At 43.9% G+C, this 15,000-nt stretch overlaps 1 protein-coding gene across 1 annotated transcript in view; it reads left to right on the top strand.

The window, feature by feature from the left end:
- The window catches only part of LOC131447500 (zinc fingers and homeoboxes protein 2-like), a 43,314-nt gene that overhangs the window by 2,886 nt on the left and 25,428 nt on the right, over nucleotides 1-15,000 (top strand). The window contains exon 2 of the mRNA XM_058619314.1: nucleotides 11,074-11,249. The gene's annotated coding sequence lies outside the window, so the exon portion shown is untranslated. The remainder of the gene's footprint in view (nucleotides 1-11,073; nucleotides 11,250-15,000) is intronic.

Genomic DNA, 15,000 nt, shown 5'->3' with positions numbered 1-15,000 from the left:
GTGTGTGTTGGCGTTTGTGACAAATACATAGCAGCCAGAGAGTGAGTGAGTGAGTGAGTGAGTCAGTCAGAGAGAGAGAGAGAGATTTGGCAGGATGACTGACTGATCCCTGCTTCCATATCATAGGATTAAAAAGCCTGACATGACAGCGACACAATGGCAGTAAAATATGAGACCAAGAAAAAAAAGAAAGTCGGTCAATGGGGAAAGAGAAGTGATTATGAACCAGAACTGATGAAATAATATTAAAGAGAGAATAAAACAATCTGACACACTTTGAACTGGAGCCATGTGGTGCAGCCACGAAGAGGAAGAGGAGGAGGAGGAGGAGGAGGAGGATGTCAACGCTGTCACCGGGCAGTATAGAAAAGAGGAGGAGGTTCAGCCGCCAAACCCCGAGCCTCGGCTGATTTCTCAGAGCCAACACAGTTTACACACCTGCTAATGTGAGCCTGACTGTAACCTGCCCTCCTGTGATTCCCTCACGTCACGTGACTCTCGTTTAAAGGGACAGCGCCGCTGCACGAGTGACCGGCGCGCCGCTGCACGAGTGACCGGCGCGTCGCTGAGACTTGGCCAACGCGGTAAAAGTCTACGATATCTTTTTAAGAACGTCTTTATCTCACTATTAGACAGACTTTTCCAACAGGAAACAGACGTTTGTAAACCACTCACTCTCACACACCAAAGTCCGTAGAGAAAATCTGTGATTTTGGCTGCCTCGTGTGGTCACTTTGTGTCATTAAAATGAATTGGAATGAAGAATTTAAAAAGCCAAAGTGACAAAAGTGACTTAGTGATGGAGGCAGCAGTGTGTGTGTGTGTGTGTGTGTGTGTGTGTGTGTGTGTGTGTGTGTGTGTGAGAGTATATAATACAATCCACATCAGTTTAAGTCTGCGACGTTCACCTCTCACACAAACCAATTTGAATCCATTATCAAAATAGTTGGTGATTTCTTTAGTAATAGAGTTGGTGATTAATCACAGCAGCAGGGGGTGGGGGTTAGATTTTGTCAGAAAAAATGCATTTTTTTATATTTATTGGTTGTTTGGTTAACAGTAAGTGTTAAAATAAATAAAAGTTTACACAGGACAAATGAAATGAAACTGATTTAGCTTTTCATTACATTATTAAACGTCTGAGGTGTGATAATAAAAGGTAAACACACGTCTCTGTGTAACTTAACGCCTACACTCTCATTATATTTACACACACACACACACACACCTGAGCGCTGACATCACATCCATGAGTTAGTGACACACTTAATAATCGTCACTTTTTAGTGACATAGTGAAATAAAATAACGATGTAAAAACAATCTAAATATTTGACGACTGTGAAAACTGTCATTTTTTTAATTAAGGTAAAAAACGGTGTTTGTTTCATGCTGTCAATCATTGTGTGTGTGTGTGTGTGTGTGTGTGTTTTATTCATGAACAGAGGAAAAGGAAAGAATGCTTATTTTCTCATTAACGCCTGCAGTGTGTGTTTCTCAATTACTCAACACATGAGTGACCAGCAGCACCGTCGGGTTCATCAGGTAAACCCCACCCCCTCCTCCTCTGATTGGCTGTACACCCCTCCTCCTTGCCCCCCCCACACATGTTGTGATCGTTAATTTGAATCGTGTTACAAAGCTCGTCTCCTCCTTCATCATCATCGTCTTTCACAGCCCATACACACACACACACACTGGTGTTTTCTCTTGTGTTTGTGTGCGTTTGTGTGCATTTGTGTGTGTGCGTATGCATGCATGTGTGTGTGTGTTTGCATGTTTGCGCGTGTATGCGTGTGTGGGTGTGTGTGTTTGCGTGTGTGTGCGTGTGTATGCATGCATGTTTGCGTGTGTGTGCGCGTGTGTATGCATGCATGTTTGTGTGTGTATGCATGCATGTGTGCGTGTGTATGCATGCATGTTTGCGTGTGTGTGCGTGTGTATGCATGCATGTGTGTGTGTTTGCGTGTGTTTGCGTGTGTGTGCGTGTGTATGCATGCATGTTTGCGTGTGTGCGCGTGTGTATGCATGCATGTTTGCGTGTGTGTGCGTGTGTATGCATGCATGTTTGTATGTGTATGCATTCGTGTGTGCGTGTGTATGCATGTGTGCATGTGTGGGTGTGTGTGTGCGTGTGTGTATGCATGTGTGGGTGTGTGCGTGTGTATGCATGTGTGCGTGTGTAAGCGTGTGGGTGTGTTTGCATGTTTGTGTGTGTGTACGTGCGCACGCATGCATGCATGCATGTGTGCGTGCGTGTGTGTGTGTGTGTGTTTGCCTGTGTGTGCGTGCGTATGCATGCGGGTGTGTGTGTGTTTGCATGTTTGCCATGTTTGCCAAAGATCCAGCGCTATGTCCATTGTGTACATTTTGTACCGCGACGCTAACAAGAGTAACAACCATGTGTACATATTTATATATATATATGTATGTATATATATATATATATATATATATATATATATATATATATATATATATATATGATAATAATGATAATAATAAACTTGATGGTGTCTGCTTCTTGCTGCTGATTTGTGTGGATTGAACCTTTTAAAACCTGAAGTATTTAGACAAAATGGTATTTTTGTGGAATCGACCTATAAAAGAGAGAGACTGACTCACAAGCCCCTCCCACCTCATATTTCCAGAACGGTTGATGTCAGAGAGTAAATGTTTGGTGTGTGAGCGTCAGGAGGCTTTAAGCCACTCCCACATTTACATCTGTGACAAACGGCTGAGAACTGACAGAGAAACGACACTTTTAAAATCACCCTCGTCTTCATTTTTAAACGTTTTAACATGGGAGTGAGTGAGAGGTTTGAGCAGAACTCTCTGTGCTTTTAGGTGATTTTAAGAAAAACTACAAGTCATATGAAAGTGAGACAGCATATGAAAGTGAGACAGCAACGTGTCTGTGTGGGTTAGAAACTAGAGTTGTTACGATTCCGATACCAGTATCGGAATCGTAATCGTAACAACGGTATCGGCGAGTACTGGAGTCCATGCACCGATCCGATACCACGCACTTTATTAGAGCTCCGTTAGCTCTGGCGCGGTTCTTCTTCGCCGCTCTTGAAACAGTTGCGCTGTTTTAGAGGCGTGAAGAAGAACTGATAACCTGACACCTGTAGACAAGGAGCTAACGTTAGCTCATCATGTCGGCGGTTTGGCAGTATTTACCAGTTAGCTCCGTTAGCGTTGTTAGCTGCACTAGCTCCGTTAGCGCGCCTACAGTCAAACTGGAGCGGCCGTTTATTAAACGTAAAGAGCAGCGCTACAGCTAACCAGCGTACCTGTGTCCTGTGTATGTATGCCTCTGTTTTTAAAGTTTAACGTAACTTCAGAGACTCATTTTAACAATCTGGAGTCGAGTAAAAATGATGTCACGCGCTTCCTTTCCCGGTCAGTCGTCATGGAAACATGAAGCTCTGCCAGTGCCGCGGTGTTTGGACCAGAGTCAAAATAAATGGTGTCCATTTGCTGTATTTGTTCATGTTTTACAGAGGGTTTAACCTGAGCCAATGACAATCATATCACAGTCATGCAGGCGTAGTATGATATATTTTTTTATCACACACTGGTATCGGTATCGGTACTCTGTATCGGCCGATACCCACAGCACAAGTATCGGAATCGGAACTTCTCTATTAGAAACTGTGGGCAGGAGAAGAGTTTGTTTAGAGGTTTTTGTCAGTTTCATGTGCCACTCTAGCGACGCAATACACACTCATTATAAAATCTCAACACAAAGTAGTGAAAAGTTAAACTGCGATTGTTTAAAAAACCTAATATTTATCAAAACTTTGATTTAGGTGAGAAAGTCAGTAGTGGGCTGGGTTCTTCCACTCTTTCACAAAGCTGTGGGTTAGGGTTTGGAGGTGAAACATTGATAAAGGTGACGAGTCATGAGCGCGTTCTCTAATCTCTGACACGTCTAGAGCTGAAACGATTAATCGATGAATCGAGAGAATAATCGACAGATCAATCGATTATGAAAATGAGCGTTAGTTGCAGCTCTAGACACGTCGTTACACAAAGTCACGTGACACAGTAGCAGCTGTCCATCATCAAACAGGTGACAGGTGACACACCCCCACACGTGCTCACGGCTCCGCCCCCTGCAAAAGTCACAGAAAGGGAAAAAACAAGAAATGATGATTTAAAAAAGTAAACATTCATTACATTACATTACATTACATGTCATTTAGCAGACGCTTTTATCCAAAGCGACTTACAATAAGGGTTAGAGACGTCCAATCGGAATTATTTTATTAGTTTTCTTTCTTGTTTTTTTAAAATAATATATATATATAATAAAATAAAATGGTTAAATGATAAATGATATGAAAATAACTTTGGTTTCCTCTTCTTTACGGAGGACAAGAAAGTAGAAATATTATAAATAAACACACAATTCACTCTCAATTGCAGTTATCATATATTAGTCTTAGTTTCAGCAGTTTTTGTTATTTAAATCTTCAACAATCTTCAGGGCAGAATCCTCGCTCTACGTGAACTCGATAATATTAAAGTCCTCTCGTGCTTTTTATCGGGATAATTGCGTCGTGAAACGTTATCGTCTGACATTAAAATGGAGTGAGAAAAAAACCCCGAAAGTTTGACTTTAAACAAAAAAGTGCCGTCAGATTTTTTTATTTTGAAGTGACACGTTGTTACCACTGTGTGTTTCTCACTGACGTGTTTTTGTTCTGTAACAGCTTCATTAAAGCGTGTGTGTGTGTGTGTGTGAACATGACGAGGTGTAAACCCGGAGCGAGCAAACACACACACACACACACACACACACACACACAGCCAAACTCCAGCTCGTTATAATCCTCCTTTTTACTTTTTAATGTGGCAGAAAATTCCACGTTTTGGTGAAGGTGCAGACAAGGTGTGAACCGCCGGGACTATTTTTAGGCGTTGGCTTTGGCAGCACAGAGGCATGCAGCCTTACACCATCCTGCCACTTCTCTGCCTGACTCATCACCGTGACAGGAAGGCAACTTTTTCTCCTCTGGTCGCAGCAGCAGCAGCAGCAGCAGTAACAGCAGCAGCAGTAACAAAAGCAGCAGTAACAGCAGTAACAACAGCAGTAACAGCAGCAGTAACAACAGCAGTAACAGCAGCAGTAACAGCAGCAGTAACAACAGCAGTAACAGCAGCAGTAACAGCAGCAGTAACAACAGCAGTAACAAAAGCAGTAACAACAGCAGTAACAAAAGCAGTAACAACAGCAGTAACAGCAGCAGTAACAACAGCAGTAACAGCAGCAGTAACAGCAGCAGTAACAACAGCAGTAACAGCAGCAGTAACAAAAGCAGTAACAGCAGCAGTAACAGCAGCAGTAACAACAGTAACAGCAGCAGCAGCAGTAATAAAAGCAGCAGTAACAGCAGCAGTAACAGCAGCAGTAACAACAGTAACAGCAGCAGCAGCAGTAATAAAAGCAGCAGTAACAGCAGCAGTAACAACAGCTGTTGTTACTGCTGCTGTTACTGCTGCTGTTTTTCCTCTGATCGTTCACTGAGTGTTTGGTGTTTTGCCAAAGTGATAAAAATCAGCAGGAGTACGTAACCAGACTGAACCAGTCGGACAGGTGCAGGCGTGTGGTGACCGTCAGTGAGCCGCTCCTTTATCTCTTTTTCTGTCTGAATCTCTTGGAGAAAGTTCTCTCCTTGATTATCCATGATAGAGGTATTCCCATATAATCCCATATAATCCCATATAATCCCACTCGTTTTTCGGCTGATGTCGGGTCAGGACGTCGTGACATTCATTTACTCCCCACTGTATTAGTGCTAAGCTAACATTAGCCATGCGGGAGTGTTTCTTCCTCCGTCCTCTGACCTCTGACCTCTGACCTCTGGAGTCAGAGCAGCACAGACACTCGTCTGCTCGTCGTCACATCCTCGTCTTCCTTCACTCGCTCATGACGATGTTTCTTATTTCTTCTTCTCGTTCACTTCAGCTGTGTCGTGACCTTCAGACGACACTTGTTCTCAGATTTGAACCAGAAACAAACGCCTGCTCTGAAGTCAAAATCAGTAAAAGCTCCAACGTTTCATCTGTTTCTTCTACGTTCATGTTGACGTTTTTATGAAGTGTGTTTGTATGAGTTCACAGAGAATGGAGGCAAAACACTCTGGAGCTGCTGCTCCTCTGCTGCCTCGTGTGGTCACTTTGTGTCACTGACAGAAATCTGAAGGAACGACTTTAAAAGCTGATTCCACTAAAATCAGACGTTTGAATTTAGTGATGAGTGTGTGTGGGGAGAGTGTGTCTCACAGTTGTTGTAGTTGTTGTTTTTAGCAGCCATGTTGTCACTGAGCGTGATGATGATGATGATGATGATGATGATGATGATGGAGGGGTAAAACTTGGAACTGACCCTTTTTAAATAAGAAGAACAAACTCCTCTCTGCTGCTCCAAACTCTCATGTTGGTGCTGCTGCTGCCAGCTCAACACACACCCCCCGCCCCTCCTCACCCCCCCAACCACACACCCCCCGCCCCTCCTCACCCCCCCACCCACACACCCCCTCCTTATTTTCCCACAGTTCCCTGCTTCACCTCTTGAACTCAGCCGCCTGCCCAGGAGTCGAGCAGGAATGTGTCTCTGAGTCTGAGCCAACAACACAAAACAAGGAAGGCGGAGCTCCGTGATTGGCTGAGCGCTGTAGGCTGACCACAGATACTCTGCTGTCATTGGCTGCTGCTCTCCTCTCTCTGTGTGTGTGTGTGTGTGTGTGTGTGTGTGTGTGTGTGTGTGTAACAGGATCATTATTCCATAGCTCGTGGACGTTGCTCCACATTAGCTCTCGTTAGCCGCTAAGTTGAAGCTGTCACTCACGTTATCACCACCATAAAAGAGGCGTGGCACAAACCCACACTCACTCACTCACTCACTCACACGCACACACTCCCTCACACACACGCACACTCCCTCACACACACACGCACACTCCCTCACACACACGCACACTCCCTCACACACACACGCACACTCCCTCACACACACGCACACTCCCTCACACACACGCACACTCCCTCACACACACACACACACACTCCCTCACACACACACACACTCCCTCACACTCACGCACACTCCCTCACACACACGCACACTCACGCACACACACACGCACACTCCCTCACACACTCACGCACACTCCCTCACACACTCACGCACACACATGCACACTCCCTCACACACACGCACACTCCCTCACACTCACGCACACACACTCCCTCACACACACGCACACTCCCTCACACTCACGCACACACACTCCCTCACACACACGCACACTCCCTCACACTCACGCACACACACTCCCTCACACACACGCACACTCCCTCACACTCACGCACACACACTCCCTCACACACACGCACACTCCCTCACGCACACACACGCACACTCCCCCACACTCACGCACACTCCCTCACACACACGCACACTCCCTCCCCCACACACACGCACACTCCCTCACACACTCCCTCACACACACACACACACACACACACACACACACTGCTGCCTCCATCACTAAGTTCTAAAGTCTTTAAATTTAAAGACAGCAGCCGCTCCTGTGAGTTTGTTTTAGGCTGATTCTCAGCAGCAGGGGGCGCTCACAGTAGAACAGCTCCGCCGCTCACACACTCATGTTTCATGTGAGCTCATTAATGTCTCATGACAAACGTGTTGATGAGTGAAAACATGTTGACATGTTGTCTTTAAACAGCTCCGTCAGTGGGATTTTTGAAAAGTCTGGAAGTTGTCAGACTTGTTCACTCCTCCTCTCCTCCTCTCCTCCTCTCCTCCTCTCCTCTTCTAATCTCTGGTATTTGCTTTGAGACCGGCTCCTCCGGCTCATCTGCATCTTATTTGAATTTCCTGCTTGCATAATTCCGTGGTTCATGGAGAAGAGCTCAGCATCAACAGCTGTTTTAACTTTCCTGCCTGGCACAGAGGAGGAGGAGACAGGAGGAGAGAGGAGGAGACAGGAGGAGACAGGAGGAGACAGGAGGAGACAGGAGGAGGAAACTGTTGAAAAGGGAAAAGGGAAAGAAATCTGCAAAAAAAAGTACAGTTCCAACAATGTGTGATCAGGAGGAGGAGGAGTCAAAACCTTGAGACAATCAAACCTTAAATGGTCGTCTGATGAAAATCATTAATATTTGTAAATAAAGTCGTCCTGATGTATTTCAAAGATCCACCAGAGGGCGCTGCTCTCGCTGTAAACCACGTTCACGTTTCTGCGGTAAAATTGTCATCATGTGACTCACTGAATGTCACCTTTGGTCAAAGCTCCGCCCCCTTAAACGCAGAAGTTGTGTTTTTTCGTAGTAAATGTTTTTTTACACATTTTGCGTAATTGTAATTTGTAATTTTTTTGTGATTTGAAAATGAAATAAAAAAACGTTTTTTCACGTGGACGTCGCCATGGTGACAGCAAACATTTATTAACTTGTGTTTATGGTTTTATCGCTCTGTGATTGATTAACTCTGCCTGATCAGACGACCTTTGATGTTTTAAAAATGCATCATCTTTATCTTTATTGTTATTATCATTATTATTATTTATTTGTTTGACACAAACTTCACCACATGTTAATCTCAGTTTACTGCAGTTAAACACATTTAAAACTCTCCTGCGACCATGCTTTTCCTTACGTCGTAACCACGGTGACGCAAAGTGTCGCTCGTCTGCGCCGCGACACTGAGTTATCGATGTCAGTCTGGAGGATGATGGAGGAGGAGGAGGAGGAGGAGGAGGAGGGAGAGAGTTGTCCTCACTCCTCCTGACCAGCAGGAAAAGCACTGAGCAGCTGCTCTGCCTCAGCTATCCTGCTCTGGCCTCTGATTGGTCGCCGATGGCCTGGCTCGGCTCTGATTGGTCGCCGACGGCCTGGCTCGGCTCTGATTGGCAGCAGCAGGCAGACGTGAACCTGTTTACATGTTCACGACCTTATTAGAGGCTGTTTGTTGACACGCTAATGAACCGGAGCTGGAGTTTGAACTCACCACAGACTTAGAGTTAACCACAGTAGAACCAGTTCAAGTGTGTGTGTGTGTGTGTGTGTGTTTGTGTGTGTGTGTGTGTGTGTGTGTGTGTGTGGCACAGTTTGCTCTGGGATTATTGTGTGTATTTAAATCCTGGGTGGAGAAGCTTTTTAAAGTCATCTCTGAGCTGCAGGGCCGAGACATTCACACACGCACACACACACGATGATAATCTTTAATAGATTCAATAAATTCATCACTGTGTGTGTGTCATGTGTCTCGCGGTGTATAATCTGCACTGAGACACTGTGGGAATGTAGATTTAACAAGATTAGTTCAGGGGTTTGTTGTTTTTGTTCGACATGAAATGCTGACACATAAACGGCAAGAACACGACGAAACAGATTATAGCTAAAGAGACTTATCTAATAAACATCTACGTCACATGATCACGTGACACACACATACTCACTCTCTCACTCACACACACACACTCACTGCTGCCTCCATCACTAAGTTCAAATGTCTGATTTTGTAAAAATTTGGCATTTAAAATCGTTCAGATTGACCTCAGTGACACAAAGTGACCACACGAGGCAGCAGAGGAGCAGCAGCTAAAATCACTGGTTTTCTCTGTGAGCTTTGGTGTGTGTGTGTGTGTGTGTGTGTGTGTGTGTGTGTGTGTGTGTGGGAGAGTGAGTGCTTTACAAACTTCAGTTTTTAGGACAGTGTGAGATTTTTGTTAAGGACTCAAGAAACAATGCAGCGATCACACATGTGTGTGATCGCTGCATTGTTTCTTGAGTGTGTGTGTGTGTGTGTGTGTGTGTGTGAGTCTTTCATTATTAGATGTCTCTCTCTTGTATATCTGTGTTTCTACCTCAGTCACAGCTCTTGTGTCTTTTATTGCTTTTCCTCAGCAGGTACAGCCCACACACACACACACACACACACACACACACACACACACACACACACTCGCCGTCTCTTTGTTCTGCCCCGTTATTCGCTCTGTTGACGAGTCAGATTACGCTGTCGTCCGCGGCGATGATGAAAACCTTGCAGCGTCGCAGCGTGAACGCCATTTCTGCGACAAGATTAACGACTTTCATCGACCCTTTCATTTCCTGGGTCTTTTTCACGTTGAAAACGTTGATTCTGGTTTTGAACAAATAATCTACGTTCTCTGGTTTAATCCTGAAGTTTCCATGCATAATCCCAGAATTAAAACTACTTACTAATAAATTACGTTTGTAATTTTATATTTAATCATACACACACAGTGACACACACAGACACAGAGGAAATCATTGACATAGTTATACACTATTATAATACTATATGTTTTATATATATATACGTGTATATATCTGTGTATTTACATATATAGACCTTAAACCTAACTCAAACCCAAGTCCAAATCTAACTTTTTCAAAAATAATCTCATTGTTGTGATGTGATTTAACCCTCGCTAATCCCACACTCAAACCCAATCTTAATCCTAAACCCAGTGTCAAATTTAACCTGAATCTAAACCTCAACCCCAAATCCAAATTTAAACTTAAACTCAAACCCAGATCTCAAATCGTAACTCAATCCCAATCTTAATCTCAAACTTGATCTCAGACTTGATCTCGGACTCCCACATCGTCAGGTGGCGACGTTCAGGTTGTTCGTGGACGTCAAACGCCGCCGTGCTGTTCGTTGTCGTGTTCTTTACTCGTCTGTCAGCGACCAATCACATCACAGGACGTTTGAGTCACGTGACCGCGGCGTCGCTGGTCAGTTTTCAGAACAACGTCACAGGCTCTTCTCTGATTGGCTCTGGTGTTGAACCAATCAGAGAGCAGAGGAGGTGAAGATCTGTCTGTTTGTCTGTCTCTGTGTTGCTTCCTCTGTGTTGGCACATGTTGCCACGGTAACAACTGCCTTGTTTTTTGGGCCAAGTTGTAGTAGTGCAGTGTTTTATTTTTTTTGGTTTTTTTTAAGGGTTCAAACCAGACACACACACACACACACACACACACACTCACTGGGGTCCTTGTCTGCTTTCAGATCACACCGGAGATTACCCAGAGTGCCGCTGGCCTGTGGATCGCCCACTACAGAGGAGAGAGAGAGACACAGCAAGAGATCGAGGAGGACGAGCAGTGACCAGAGGAGGGGGTGGAGCTTCTGGCTGGAAAATCCCCTCCCCATCCAGTGAGGTCCCTCCCCTCTGCGGAAGTGCAGTGAGTAGCCCTTTTTTTTTTCTCTTCTAACGACGAATTTTCACAGAATGTGAATCAGTTCTTTACACCTGAACCTCAGGTGTCGCTTGTTGTCGGTCGTAGTCAGTTGTTGTCATTTTTGTAGTCTGTTGTAATCGCTTGTTGTCATTGTTGTAGTCTGTTGTAGTCGCTTGTTGTAATTTTTGTAGTCTGTTGTAGTCGCTTGTCATTTTTGTAGTCTGTGTAGTCGCTTGTTGTAGTCTGTTGTAGTCGCTTGTTGTCATTTTTGTAGTCGCTTATTGTCATTGTTGTAGTCGCTTGTTGTCATTGCTGTAGTCTGTTGGGGTCGCTTGTTGTCATTTTTGTAGTCTGTTGTAGTCGCTTGTTGTAGTCGTAGTTGCTTGTTGTCATTGTTGTAGTCTGTTATGGTCGCTTGTTGTAATTTTTGTAGTCTGTTGTAGCCGTTTGTTGTCATTGTTGTAGTCTGTTGTAGCCGTTTGTTGTCATTGTTGTAGTCTGTTGTAGTCGCTTGTTGTAGTCATTGTTGTAGTCGCTTGTTGAGGAGAATCAGGAGTGAGGGATGATGGGAAATCCACAGCCTCTGGCAGAGGAATCAACTGTGTGTGGGAGAGAAAGAGAGAGAGTGACTCAACCTGACCTCACACATGTATATACAGAGAGAGAGAGAGAGAGAGAGAGAGACTGTGTGTGTGATTTTAACATCACACACACAGGAGTTGCTGGTCCTCTGCTGCCTCATGTGGTCACTTTGTGTCACTGACGTCAATCTGAACGAAGACATTTGAACTCAGTGATGGAGGCAGCAGTGGATCAACAACTTGTGTGTGTGTGTGTGTGTGTGATGTTAAAATCACTGATTTTCTCTGTGGGCTTTGGTGTGGGAGAATGAGTGTGTGTGTGTGTGTGTGTGTGTGTGTGTGTGTGTGTGTGTGTGAGTGAGTGAGTGAGTGAGTGAGTGAGTGGTCTATATCATGTGTTCAGTGTAGTTCCACACAAACATATAAACACTGGTGAGAGCAGAGAAGGAGCGCTTGATTCTCTCACTTCTCTTGTGCTGAGGTCGGATGGTGGATTCGTCACACTGACAATAGACGTGCGTGGAAGAGGAAGTGGAACATGCGCCAACTGTTGTGTAACACGTTTGTCCTTCAGGTAAAAACACAAAGTGTGTTTGTGCTGTTGAAGCCTTCGGGAGGATTTTTGTGTAATATTGTACAGATGGAATCATGTCCCACTGCTGTGAACCTCTCATTGTTTTCACCATGATTATACAACACACGACAAACTGAGCTTCATATTATTATTAATCTGAAGATGTTAGTCCAGATAATCCTCAATGATTCTCTTATTCAGATTATTGTCTTAATCTGGTCGACATCAGACTATAACTTTACACTGACCAGGAAAACACACACACACACACACACACAGAGGGACAGAGACGAGCTAACGCTGCACAGATGTTTGATGGAGCTCTGATACAGTAACTGTTCTGACTCTGACGTCAGTGTCGACTATCAGGAGGACAAAAAACAATGAATCTCTTCTTCTCCTCCTCCTCCTCCTCCTCCTCCTCCTCTTCTTCCATGTTCATGTTATTTGTCGAGATCTTCAGTCTGAGGCCGTTTCTCAATATCCATACTAGTCCGTACTTGCCCGTACGTGTCCGTACTTGTCCATACTTGTCCGTACTTGTCCGTACTAGCCCGTACTTGCCCGTACTTGTTTGTACTTGTTTGTACTTGTCCGTACTTGTTTGTACTTGTCCGTACTTGTTTGTACTTGTTTGTACTTGCCCGTACATGTTTGTACTTGCCTGTACTTGCCCGTACATGTTTGTACTTGTTTGTACTTGTCCGTACTTGTTTGTACTTGTTTGTACTTGTCCGTACTTGTCCGTACTTGTCCGTACTTGTCCGTACTTGCCCGTACTTGTTTGTACTTGTTTGTACTTGTCCGTACTTGTTTGTACTTGTCCGTACTTGTTTGTACTTGTTTGTACTTGTCCGTACTTGTTTGTACTTGTTTGTACTTGTCCGTACTTGCCTATACTTGTCCGTACTTGCCTGTACTTGTTTGTACTTGCCTGTACTTGCCCGTACTTGTTTGTACTTGTTTGTACTTGTCCGTACTTGTTTGTACTTGTTTGTACTTGTCCGTACTTGTCCGTACTTGTCCGTACTTGTCCGTACTTGCCCGTACTTGTTTGTACTTGTTTGTACTTGTCCGTACTTGTTTGTACTTGTCCGTACTTGTTTGTACTTGTTTGTACTTGTCCGTACTTGTTTGTACTTGTTTGTACTTGTCCGTACTTGCCTATACTTGTTCGTACTTGCCCGTACGTGTCCGTACTTGCCTATACTTGTCCGTACTTGCCTGTACTTGTTTGTACTTGCCTGTACTTGCCCGTACTTGTTTGTACTTGTTTGTACTTGTCCGTACTTGTTTGTACTTGTTTGTACTTGTCCGTACTTGCCTGTACTTGTTTGTACTTGCCTGTACTTGCCTATACTTGTTTGTACTTGCCTGTACTTGCCCGTACTTGTTTGTACTTGCCTGTACTTGCCCGTACTTGTTCGTACTTGCCCGTACTTGTTTGTACTTGCCCGTACTTGTTTGTACTTGCCTGTACTTGCCCGTACTTGTTTGTACTTGCCTGTACTTGCCCGTACTTGTTTGTACTTGCCTGTACTTGCCCGTACTTGTTTGTACTTGCCTGTACTTGCCCGTACTTGTTTGTACTTGCCTGTACTTGCCCGTACTTGTTTGTACTTGCCCGTACTTGTTTGTACTTGCCTGTACTTGCCCGTACTTGTTTGTACTTGCCTGTACTTGCCCGTACTTGTTTGTACTTGCCCGTACTTGTTTGTACTTGCCTGTACTTGCCCGTACTTGTTTGTACTTGCCTGTACTTGGCCCTCTGCAGACGCCCGGCGCAGAGCAGCGTTACCTCGGCCTGTCCTGATGACATCATGACGTCTCTGTCATTACATGCTTGGTGTGATCCATAGACGTGGTATTTTGTTCTGACCTGACAGTTTGGAAGTTTGTATATTATTAATATTTTATTTATTTTAACTTTGAATTTTAGATTTATATTAAAGTCGCACGGTCATTGTATCTATATTTAAATATAATACGTACATAAATATATACACACACACACACACTACTCTACAATGCTGTAATATATCTATTTTCCACATGGTTCTGTATATTTTATATAAATAAATTAATAAATAAAGTTAAATATTTAAAATGTGAAAATAATAACTATATATCTGCATTTATTAAAAGTATTTCATATGTTCATTTATCAACACTGTAGGTGGCGCTAATGAGGCTTAAGCCACCCGCCATTCAAACAGTAGAACAAGGAAGTAGCTGAAGTAGCTGCTGTTCTAACTGAAGAATCAGACTTGTGTACTTGTGTACTTGTGTACTCCAGGCGTACTTCTCAAGTACATCCTTGCATACTTGAGTATTGCCAAAGGGCCTGTGTTTTCTTTCTCTATGAAGTTTGATGCAGGTGTACGGTGGCCTGGAAGTGCAAACCATTATTACAAATCACTTTGTTTGTTAAATATGAAGTTTAATATGTGAAATATTAAGTTAAATATTATTATAAAATATGGTTATAAATCACGAGGTCCTGAAAAACACAGCTCCCCCTTGTGGCACTTCAGAATAAACCACCGGGACTGTGTGATAGATGTTTTTAATTTTAACACACGCAGTATCGTCTCCATGT

This window comes from Solea solea, chromosome 20, assembly GCF_958295425.1.
Source record: "Solea solea chromosome 20, fSolSol10.1, whole genome shotgun sequence".
Taxonomy (NCBI): Eukaryota; Metazoa; Chordata; class Actinopteri; order Pleuronectiformes; family Soleidae; genus Solea; species Solea solea.
The sequence above is the reverse complement of the archived record's forward strand: the minus strand, read 5'-3'. Positions and strand labels throughout refer to the sequence as shown.